Below are 12,067 nucleotides of genomic sequence, written 5' to 3'. Positions count from 1 at the left end.
AAGAGGAAGAAGAGTAGCAATTTACATAGAGAATGCTAGATTATCACATGTTATATCTATGTTTGGAGACTGTAACAAATTTCTTACTTTCTGATACATCTCACGAATTATGAAGATCAAACTCAAGAGTTTATCATTCCGATGGTAAAGATTTCAATCCCGTCACCGAGAGCATTAATATACGATTTTTACATTGCTTCTGCCGATTCAATCCATGTAAATTCCGAGTTGTTATATTTGATTACGGTTTAACGTCGCTAAACTCAGATAGGACTGGCAAGGTAGACGCCGTGGCCTTATTTGAAGTACATCCAGAGCATTTGTCTGGCAAACCATTCGCGGGGCTACCGATGGTGGGGTTCGAACCCACCATTTCCCGAATGCAACCCTACAACTACGCGGCCCGTTCCATGTCGCCAGATTACCCTGTTTGAGTTATATCACATATCAAGTACTGGGTTGTATGTTTCTGAGCTTCAGTTTCAAAATAATTGCAGTTATTCACACTGATTAATACACCGCTGAGATACAGGTCATAATGAAATGAAATGAAATGTCGTATGGCTTTTAGTGCCGGGATGTCCCAAGGACGGGTTCGGCTCGCCAAGGTGCAGGTCTTTCTATCTAACTCCCGTACGCGACCTGTGCGTCGTGATGAGGATGAAAATGATGAAGACAACACATACACCCTGCCCCCGTGCCATTGGAATTAACCAATTAAGGTTAAAATCCCCGACCCGGCCGGTAATCGAACCCGGGACCCTCTGAACCGAAGGCCAGTACGCTGACCTTTCAGCCAACGAGTCAGACAGATACAGGTCATTATCGCATACTATTCAAAGGAAGCTCTTGATTGCCAGACGCTGGTGCATAAAGTAAGCCACAAAGACGGCAAGAAACATGTCATAATTCTTCTTATAATCACATGTAGTATGTAGACATAAAACTGAAATTCACACGAATTTTTTCATACACGTATTGACAGTTATTTTGTTTAATTTTCGTTTGACACTTTACGGAAATTATAAGCGAGAATATCTATCCGTTCGTGTACTGCTTAACATAGTACCCAAGACGACAATATTGCAAATGAAACATATGCATTCAGGAGATGTGGTTGTACCGAAAGAATTAATAGTGATTTACTCGAAAAAGGAAGACAATATGAACATTCATTTATTCACTTTCTGAGTTCGCTAGTTACCAGGAAGGGAACAATCAAGGAAGGTGGAACAGACCAAATTAGTGTTCCTTCCGGTGAGCTATGGAAGAAATCGTTTCCTCCATTATTGTTTCTAATCTTTATTAATGATTTACCAGAGAACATTAATGGAAAATCGACCATGTTTGCCGAGGATGATGTGATTTATAAAACCAGAAAGTGAAAGGGAAGAAGATTCCTTGTCTTAAGAGCAGAAGTTACGAGTAGCAGCAGAAGGGTGAAGCGTAACAGGACGCAAATTAAAGCAGATAACATAAAATTGATACATTTTGCCAAAAAACGAAAAAGTGAAAAGAAACTTGTAATAAAATATGACTTAAGGTAAAAAGATACACCGGAGATTCACGCCAAGTGAAATGGCATTTCACCCAGAATAACGAAATCGATGCAAGTGAAGAGAGGAAGGAAATATACTAGAAGAAATGGGATTTTAGACATGAGCTCCATAGTCTGGTCTACAATCGAAGTATATTATAGGCTACCCTTCTAGGAATCTAATGGTACTGAAATGACGGGTGCATGAAGACAAGGTAAGGAAGAGCTATCATGATGAAACCCATTAACATAAATATTGTAGTCGAACATTTCTCTATAAGCTCCTATAGTTTATAAATACATGTGAGTTTCCAAAAGGGTCTGTTCTCTCAAAGGAATATCGCAGATGTAATTCCCTATTCGTGGTTTCATGCAAATAGTAACGCCTGTTAACGTTTGGTACTGATATTGCATACTGAGTACTCAGCCCGATGGCTGGTTGGATTCTCAACAGCTCCGCCATCAGCTGTCATAGATGGTCTAGCCGTCTCTGAGGAGGCTTACAAGGAAAGTGAGCGAGGTAATTTCCTTTTGCTTTCCTCACCGAGTCACAAGTTGCTATTAAATGTCAGTCATCACAAGCCCACTGTAATACACGCACTAACCAACCCTAGGAGCCACATTTTCACGTCATTCATAATAGGGACTGGTTGCATAAGGGGTAGGTTACTAGCGTCCCTCATATCGCACTCACTTTTATGTCACAGCCAACGATGAGACTGAGACAAGTCAATGAAAGCAACACATTTGTTCTAGCCCATACCAGCAGGCATTGTGCACTGTAAATACTAGGTCTCGCCAGCAAAGACAGGGGTGCTGATATTACCATATTATTAAAGGGTTTTCAGTACCGAATGCGTCCGGCTCTATGGGTTCCGGATTCGATTCCCGGCCGGGTCGGGGATTTAAAATTTCGTAAGTTAATTTCGATGGCTCGGTGGCTGGGGGTGTGTGCCTGTTTTCATTACTGGAATACATCATAGGTAGGGCCCCATCCTTACAGACGCGCAGATCATCTATAGGTGTCTACTCGAAAGACCTGCACCAGGCCACACGCTATTGTTATTATTATTATTATTATTATTATTAATATTATAATTACTAATTCTATTTCTCTGCTAGTGGCTTTACGTCGCACCGACACAGATAGGTCTTATGGCGACGATGGGATAGGAAAGGCCTAGGAGTTGGAAGGAAGCGGCCGTGGCCTTAATTAAGGTACAACCCGAGCATTTGCCTGGTGTTAAAATGGAAAACCACGGAAAACCATCTTCAGAGCTGCCGACAGTGGGATTCGAACCCACTATCTCCCGGATGCAAGCTCATAGCCGCGCGCCTCTAACCACAGGCCAACTCGCCCGGCATTTCTACTATTAGTACTACTACTACTACTACTACTACTACTACTACTACTACTAGTAGTAGTAGTAGTAGTAGTAGTAGTAGTAGTAGTAGTAGTAGTAGTACCGAAGGTGAAAAATCTAAGATTTTACAACTGGCACAGGGAAATATAGCCAGTTCATTGTTTCGACCAACCTCTTACACCCGAAATGACAGCGGTCTATCTTGTCGTAAGATAACATGTAACAGGAAGATCATCAAAGTTCACTTTTGTATCAGGATGATAATAATAATAACAATAAGTTAGAGCAGAAAGAGAGAAAGATTCTCCACAACATTCTTGGCCCAAACTACAAAAACGGGATAGGCCTATACATAATAAACTTCAGACAAGAAATCTGCTCAAAGACAGAGAAGATCAGGGACACAATGCGCAAACGCAGGGCTCGCTTCTACGGACACCTTCAACGGATGGACGACTCTCGATGGGCAAAACGCATTTTTAACAATTTTGACTCAAAACCAAAAACAACAACTCCCTGGTAAGTTAACGTCAAGAAAGACCTCGAAGAAATGGGCCTACGACCAGATGATGTGCACAAACGAGATCCTTTCAGAACAAGCATCCTGACTTTTGGGACTTTCCGGGATGTGAAGTGGACAACTGGTTGCAAGGTGGTCCGATGAACGCCGTACTCGACACAGCGAGCTAATGAAAACCTACTGGTTCAACAGGAAACTGAGTAAACGTCAGAATGTATGATGAAACTTATCGTGTTACCTAGTTGGCCGATTATCGAATAATAATAATAATAATAATAATAATAATAATAATAATAATAATAATAATAATAATAATGTGGTACGTGATTAGCTCAGTGGCTTAGCTGATGGCTTCCCACTCAGAAGGCTGAGGTTCCAATCCCGGTCGATCCTGGGTCGAGATTTCCATCTCAAATATTAGGCCTACGTGGCGTCACGAAAGGCATCCGTTCCTAAATCCCCGGCCAAGACCAAAATGAGCCTGGGTGTCCCCAGCGACTCCATAAAAAAACAGGGATAAGCTGACACAATAATAATAATAATAATAATAATAATAATAATAATAATAATAATAATAATAATAATAATAATAATAATAATAATAGTTATATGACCGGGCGGAGTAGCCGTGTGTTAAAGTGTTAACGCCTATGGCTATAAAGCCTTGCAATCTGCATGAGTGGGTTCGAACCCAACCACCGGCTGTACTGAGAATGGTTTCTGTGGTTTCTCATTTTCACTTCTAGGCAAATTCTTGGCCAGTTCCTATCGATAGACCACGTCCTTACCTAATTTCATTTACCATAATATCATCTTTATTAGCTCCTCACTTAGGTTAGTGACAGGAAAGGCATCCAGCCCTAAAAGCAAGTCATATAATGTCATTTCACCTTATCCCCAACCCCATATCAGGGAACGGAACTAGGGGTAGACGTACAATAGGCCTAATCATTCTACGGGGCAGGACAGAAGAGTGATACTGTCACTGACTTCCCATCAAGGCAGCCACAGTTCGAATACTGGACAATATAGTGGGGCTTGTCAAATGATAATCTATGTCCTTGGAGTTCCACGTAAAATGCGAGGCCCCTTTACTCTGATCACGATATCATCCGTCACATAAAAATATAAGCCTTCTTGTTACTTCAAAAACAATAAGAATAATAGGCCTAATAATAAAAATAATAATAACAGCAGCAACAAACTGTGGAGAGAAATTGTATGAGCTCTAAGTTATTTCATTCATGGTTACAGGATCGTATCCCGCTACAGTCAGCAGATTTATGGGCACATTCAAGAATCTCTTTTCAGGACATGACTTCAGCACTCAACCGTCACTTCAAAAGTGTAGCAAATTGAATAGACTGGTGTTTAAAATTAATAATAATAATAATAATAATAATAATGTCTGCCTCTGTGGAGTAGTGGTGATTAGCTGCCACCCCTGGAGGCCCGGGTTCAATTCCCGGCTCTGCCACAAAATTTGAAAAGTGCTACGAGGGCTGGAACGGGGTCCACTCAGCCTCGGGAGGTCAAATGAGTAGATGTGGGTTCGATTCCCACCTCAGCCTTCCCGGAAGTGGTTTTCCGTGGTTTGCTACTTCCCCTCCAGGCAAATGCCGGGATGGTACCTAACTTAAGGCCACGGCCGCTTCCTTCCCTCTTCCTTGACTGTCCCTTCCAATCTTCCCATCCCCCCACAAGGCCCCTGTTCAGCATAGCAGGTGAGGCCGCCTGGGCGAGTTATTGGTCATTCTCCCCAGTTGTATCCTCCGACCCAATGTCTCACGCTCCAGGACACTGCCCTTGAGGCGGTAGAGGTGGGATCCCTCGCAGAGTCCGAGGGAAAAACCAAACCTTGAGGGTAAACAGATTAAGATAGAAAAAGATGGAAGAAGATGATAACGTTCGAGCCAATAATAATAATAATAATAATAATAATAATAATAATAATAATAATAATAATAATAATAATACAAAGACATGATGGCGATGATGGTGGTCATTGTGGTGATATTGTTGACGTGGGACCTTCATCCTAGAGACTCAGGCTTGTGTGGAACAGTTTTATGTTATTTACCATAACTCGATCCTGTGGCCCACGTCATTAGACACTTAATTTTCACATAAATGTGGAGGGAGGTGAAGCTCTGAAGAGTCCAGTAATAGGTCGGACGGAGCGCTGTGTGCAGCCCGCAGGGCAGGAAGACACAATTGCAAATAAAGCCCAGGCTACAGAATGTAATAGAGCTGAAGATCATATGGAAGACGATTGGCTGTTTCCCGTCACGTGACGCAGCATGATCCAGGTACAGTCAGCCTACAAAGTGAAACTTCGAGACTGGCTATCACACTGACCAGCGGACTGGGCGTGATGTCAAATGGGCAATCAGAAGAAGGAGAAAAAATGTCACTAGAATGTAACAGCATAATCTGAAATTTCACTCAAATTTCCTACACCTTCTTGAATTTAGTCATTTTCTGAAACTTCAAATAACACTTTTTAACACTGAACAGATTTATTTGAAGGTGAATATTGATAGAGTGTGCAGAAGATTTCTTCCTCTGCACTATGGAATTTCAGATCCAGGCTACTGTATGATCATTTTTATTTATCCCAACCTGAGAATATTCCAGTCTGCACAGATACCTTTAAAATCATATCCGCCGAGTGAGTTGGCCACGCGGTTAGGGGTGTGCAGCTGTGAGCTTGCATTCGGGAGGTAGTGGGTTCGAACCCCACTGTCGGCAGCCCTGAATATGGTTTTCCGCGGTTTCCTATTTTCACACCAGGAAGCAAATGCTGGAGCTGTGCCTCGATTGAGACCACAGCCGCTTCCTTCCCACTCCTAGCCCTTTCCTATCCCATCGTCGGTGCAACGCCAATTGAAAAAAATATATCTCGCTTTAAAATGAACACATTTAAAACAAACCAGTACGTTAGTTCAGTATGCAAAGAACCTAGCTACTCTGATGACCATGTCAGCCATTCTTGAAATTATTTCCGAAACTTTTCTACTATACTGTAATTCCAAGTTATGATGGTAGGGCCTATCCTTTTTTAAGGATACTAACACTTATTTGTCAATCGTTTCCCCAATTACCAATAGCCTACACACACCATTAGGAATACTACAGGAATACGTATTATTAGATAGGATTCGAGCATGTAATTAGTTCCCGGGGATAATGAATGTGATATCTTAATTTTCTAAAGTTCAGTAACACTGAACACAAGCATTAATCCTCGCAGCTATAGATCATACATTTTTTGATACTAGACGTGCTATTATTTTCAAATTTAACACAGAAAATGAAGAACAAATTGAATTGCAAAATTACTGGTAGTATATTTTCCTTATCCCTAGTTTCTAAATTCGACAACTCTGTGTCACAGGTTTCCGAGATATTTAGGGACACCTACAGGTCCCAGCTCCGACATCCCAGCATTTTTTGAAAAACAAATTGCTTTCCGTCGCACTGACACAGATAGATCATTTGGCGACGATGGGATATGAAAAGGCTAGGAGTGAGAAGGTAGCGACCATGGCCTCAATTAAGGTACAGCGTCTGTAAAATCACTGAAAGTAGTTAATGGGGTGTGAAGCCAATATTATTTATTTATTTAGGGGCTGCATGGCCGAGGTGACAAAGATATGCTCAGTCCGTGCGGTCGTTTCCCGGCCAGGAAGTCGAAAAATTTAGGAACGAGAGTTCCTGTTCTGGAGAGAGACGTGGACCTGAGGATCACTCAACATGGACCAAAAATGAGTACCAGTGCCATCCCAGCAATTGAAAGGACGTGTCACAAATACCATTACTACCTTATTTTTTTAAAATTGAATTTATTTATAGAGCATATGATATGAAAGAATTAACATAAGTTACATATACAAATAAAACTTCTGTGGCTTCTTCCACATTTATTTGTTTATTTATTTATTTATTTAGTTTGTTAGTTAGTTTTCGCTTAACTTTACACAGCAACAGTTCAAGACAGTACGGATTGAATTTTCTCAGTTGTCCCATTTTTGAATCCAAATTATTCATCATTCCAATGTACTAGGTTGTGTTCGATTACCCTGTGCACCCAAAATTTTTTGAATCAAGATTAACTGAAGAATGTAGATCCTTCAGTATTTTTAACCAGAAGTGGCATGCTGCATTCTACAAAGTGCTGTTTCCATCTGTTAAATACCAGCGAATGTCCTTAAATTTCACGAAGAAAACGGACATCCTGGCGAGGAGACGGATAATGCCTTCTTAAGATAATCTTTTCTTGAAGATAACAAAATTTCCCACAATGGAGGAACACCGTTTCGCGATTAGATTATTGCACTTTCGAGAATACTCATGTTACAGTACTTGCAGACAGAATATGTGTTCATTCGCTATTCTCTAAAATATCGAGGTCAGTAGAACTGTGAGGTTTCACACAAACTATATAAACCTAGATGTCGATCGGACATACAATGACGTATTAAGCGTAAAACTAAAGAAAATTACGATGATTATTATTATATTGTAATGAAAAACTTTCAAAACTTCCTTTAGCTTAACGCAATGATTTCTGAAGTCTCTGGAGCGAGCCTAGCTATTTTCAGATTCTGGTTGTAGGTTTAGTGTTGGGTATTCTTCAAGACACCACGTGGTTTCTCATGTGATATTTCAAACTCGCTTTCGACCGAGATTCGAACCACGGGAGTTCATGTGGAAATTCAATAGGTAAACCAGTGTTATACAATTCACGTACCCGTAATAATAATAATAATAATAATAATAATAATAATAATAATAATAATAATAATAATAATCGAGCCATGGCTGCGCTGTTCGGGTCACGTGGCTGTCATCTTGCATTCGGTGATGATTATGATGTTAGTTGTTGTTTAAAGGGACCTAACAGCTAGGTCATCGGCCCCTACTCTTGCAGTGGATTCAAACCGCACTGTCGGCCGCCCCGAAGATGGTTTTTCCGTTGTGTCCTATTTTCATGCCAGGTAAATGCTGGGGCTGTACATTAATCACGTTAACGGTCGATTCCTTCTTACTCCTATTTAATCTGTATCGGTGTGACGTAAAATAGTAGTAATAATACTAATTAATAATAATAACAATAATAATAATAATAATAATAATAATAATAATAATCATACGCCATCTCCATGTGGGTAATGAAGGCCGTTTAAGGTTTAGAAGGTAAAGGCTTTCACTGTTCCTACGTCGTCACTGTGTTGGATAGAGTGATTAGCACTATGCTTGTTCACATCTGCTCTCAGAAATGAACCTGGTACTCATCTCTGTTGTAGGCTGAGGGAAGCCCAGGATTATCTGCTTCTCTAGAAGTAGGAGCCCCGTTTCCAAATTATAAGGCTCCCTGACGGGGAATCGAACTCTCATTCTTACGAGTGAACAAATCAAGCTTTTACCAATTAGACTAAACATAATAATAATAATAATAATAATAATAATAATAATAATAATAATAATAATAATAATAAAATTAATAATGTGATTGGCATATTTTCCACTACTATCGACCTCAAAGGACGTCAGATTGTTGCAACTTTGCCTGAAAAGAGGTTCATTAACGTGCCTGTAAATTAATTGACACCAGTCTATAACAATTAATACAATCTTAAATGTCGAACGACTGTACCGAGATTCAATCCCTTTACCATGAGCACAACCAAATGAGCAACTCAGCCAGACTTTCATCATGGCAGAAATTTCCTCTGTATTTGACTTATTCATCTCATGGAGTTACAGTGGACACTCGAATTTTAAATCGACTTCAGACTTAGAAGTTAGCCCTGCTGTCACCCACAGTATCTTACACACGCCAGCGTCGGTTAATTTGTTCTAATAGAGAGAAATAAAAATCAACTTCCACAAGCTACCATGGCTTTCTTTCTCCCCGGTATTGTTATACAATTTTACAATAAAACAATATTTATTATTTTGATAACTCTTTTTGAAGTTAATAAGAGAGAAATCAAAACACGCAAATGAGAATTGAATCCGAGTTACAGAACCTCACTGAAACGTTAAATGAGTGTTAGAATGAATCAAAAGTGTCACTGTGCAACAAAAGAGGACACAATTGATAAGCAAATTTGTAGGTAATATTTTTATATATGTTCACCGTATAGAATACTATTTTAAGAGATATCGTAGAACCAAAATGTTTTTGTCCAGGCTTTTTCAGCGTGCCGGTAAATCTAATGTGACGGGTCTCTTGCATTTAACATCCTTAAATGTCGACCAGTGCGTGAATTCCCGATTTAGCGACCTTGAACACAGGATAGTGGCTGTCACACCAAATTCTACACATAATCAACTAAATATGAGGGAACAATTATTGAATGTAGAATAAAATATTCCGGGGTCTATGCGCATACGTTTAATAAGGAGCATAATTAGGGTTAAAGTAAAGATGCCTGAAATGCTTCCCACCTCCTGGGAAATTCATACTGGAAGTATTTCCTTTTATTATTTTTTTATTTATTTATTCTATTCAGAATCCCTTCCTGAAGGTAAAACCGTAAACAAGAATATGTATCTGGATATTGGAGATCTAAATCATTGCATACACCGCAAGCGTCTTGAGGCGGGGCGAAGTGGAGAATGGCACCTTCCCCAGGACAATGCGTCGGCACATCGGTCTGTACAGGTCTCCAGAGTTTATAGCCAAATGTGGAACTGCTGTTCTCTAACACCACGCATATTAACCCAACTTAGACCCTTACGATTTTTACCTCATTCCAAGGATAACAAATATATCTGAATGGGCACCATTTTGCATCAGCAGATGAGGTATAATTACCATCGCAGAAGGTATTATGGGAGGTCGCAAAAGATGGTTTCCAGGAGTGCTTCCAGAAGCTTTACCACGCTAGCAGAATTTATGTAGGTACAGTCAATCAAGGGTATCACACTTAAGGAGGCAAGGAGCTTGTGCATCAGTGCTTTAGTGTATTCGTAGTAAGGAACTATACACTAAGTCCCCCAAATTTCGAATACTATCTCGAACTTTCATGAATTAAGGTGTGAATTTGAAGTAAGTCCATAGCGTTTATGGGTTCATTGTAAAAGTGATTTTCTTCATACGGCATAGGGATATTTCCGACTTGAATACTTTTCGAAAATTAGTACTAAAATGCTTCTTACCCTTGAATATTCACATAACAAAAATCCTTTCCTCAATCTCATATTACTTTGCGTAATTAAGGAAATCAGCCATTTCTGTTCCGGGAATCGGTTACTGAAGAGATTGAGAGCACTTCCATGAGATAGTTATTACCATAGTCAGTGATATAGTATTACACCGACGTCCTCGTCCGGCTCCATGGCTAAATGGTTAGCGTTCTGGCCTTTGGCCACAGGAGTCCTGGGTTCGATTCCCGGAAGGGTCGGGAATTTTAACCAAAATTGATTACTTTCGACCACACGGAGACTGGGTGTATGTGTCGTCTTCATCATTTTATCCTCATCACGACAAGCAGGTCGCCTACGGGCTTCAAATAAAAAGACCTGCATCTGGCGAGCCGAACTTGTCCTCGGACACTCCCGACACTAAAAGCCACACGCCATTTCATTTTCATTTACCGACGTCCTTGACAAAGTGAAAAGTATTTTAAGAAATGAAGCGAAAATGACTGGCTCAAGGATATTTTAAGATGCAATTATTACAGTCACGGCGTTTATCACTCTATTTCTTAGAAACTTCCCATTTTTATCAAAAGCTTAAGCAATTTCAATTATCTATACTGAAATTAAGAGAAGTATGAATGAGTGACGCGTTGTACAGAGTGAAACGTACACATCAACCAACTTTACAGACTACACTTTCGCACCATTCCTCACATGGACTGGCAGTGTAAAGAATGGTGTCAATACCATCACTCATACCTCAGTCATCTTTATAATTCCAAAGGTAAGGATGAAAAAGACAGGTTAATGACGGTAGGAAACTTTTTCTAGACCATACCAGAAGACTTTTTTTCTTTTTTTTTGCTAGTTGCTTTACGTCGCACTGACACAGATAGGTCTTATAGCGACGATGGGACAGGGAAGGGCTAGGAGTGGGAAGGAAGCGGCCGTGGCCTTAATTAAGGTACAGCCCCAGCATTTTCCTGGTGTGAACATGGGAAACCACGGAAAACCATCTTCAGGGCTGCCGACAGTGGGGTTCGAACCTACTGTCTCCCGAATACTGGATACTGGCCGCACTTAAGCGACTGCAGCTACCGAGCTCGGTATACCAGAAGACTTACTGCATCGTAACCATGATATATCTTCAGAAATTGATCTGGATATCATCTTCCACTAGATCAGAATTTACTTCAAATCGCCCCTGTAATATTCAGTATAGTTCCTGTTACTTGCAACTTAAGTCAAATCGACCTATATCAGTTTCCAATTTTAGAGACTAGCAATACAACGTATAGGCCTACATCAACACAGGGAGGGTTGTTTGAAAGTGCGCTATAGTTTTGTTAACACAGTTTTATGAATTATAATAACTCTGTTGAACGTGTAGTGTGCCGTAAGTAAATAATAATATAATTTTCCTTCAAGAAACGTTTCCTTACTCAGTCAGATATCGTGATAAACAGCTCTAATCTCTAATTTTTGTCGCTGTAG

The sequence above is a fragment of the Anabrus simplex genome, chromosome 2 (assembly GCF_040414725.1).
Source record: "Anabrus simplex isolate iqAnaSimp1 chromosome 2, ASM4041472v1, whole genome shotgun sequence".
Lineage (NCBI taxonomy): Eukaryota > Metazoa > Arthropoda > Insecta > Orthoptera > Tettigoniidae > Anabrus > Anabrus simplex.
The sequence above is the reverse complement of the archived record's forward strand: the minus strand, read 5'-3'. Positions refer to the sequence as shown.